Source organism: Elephantulus edwardii, unplaced genomic scaffold (assembly GCF_000299155.1).
Source record: "Elephantulus edwardii isolate Elephantulus edwardi_28Jun2011 unplaced genomic scaffold, EleEdw1.0 scaffold00016, whole genome shotgun sequence".
NCBI lineage: Eukaryota > Metazoa > Chordata > Mammalia > Macroscelidea > Macroscelididae > Elephantulus > Elephantulus edwardii.
In genome coordinates this window covers 21,194,529-21,195,079 of record NW_006399766.1, presented here as the reverse complement: position 1 = coordinate 21,195,079, position 551 = coordinate 21,194,529, and positions in this window count along the sequence as shown.

Sequence of the window (551 nt, the reverse complement as noted above, 5' to 3'; positions counted from 1 at the left end):
TTTGCATAGTCAATAAAGCACAAATAGACATTCTTCTGGTATTCTTTGCTTTCAGCCAGGATCCATCTGGCATCAGCAACAATATCCCTGGTTCCATGGCCTCCTCTAATTCCAGCTTGAGCTTCTGACAGTTCTCTCTCTGTGAACTGTTCTAGCCATTTCAAAAATTATCTTCAACAGTATTTTGCTTGCATGTGATATTAATGATATTCGATATTTCCACATTCTGTTGGATCAGCAGCCTAAGACATGGAAAGAAGAGGGGATGACTTTCTGAGGCTAATATCCTTTCAGGACCTCTGCAGGTTTGTGGGGCAGGCGGGAGAATTGATTGGCCAGTTCAAGTATAGTATGGACTACACTATACTTCTTCCCCAAACCTAATCAGAGAGAACAGCTCAAGGGGATAACCATCCTGGAGAATTCATTGACATTGATTTACCAGGGTCTGGTGAAAGTTCTAGGGTCGTCCCCCCTCTTTATAAAAAATTCATTTCCATACAACAATTCATATGCATTGTATTTCATTCATATTCATTGTGTTTTATACA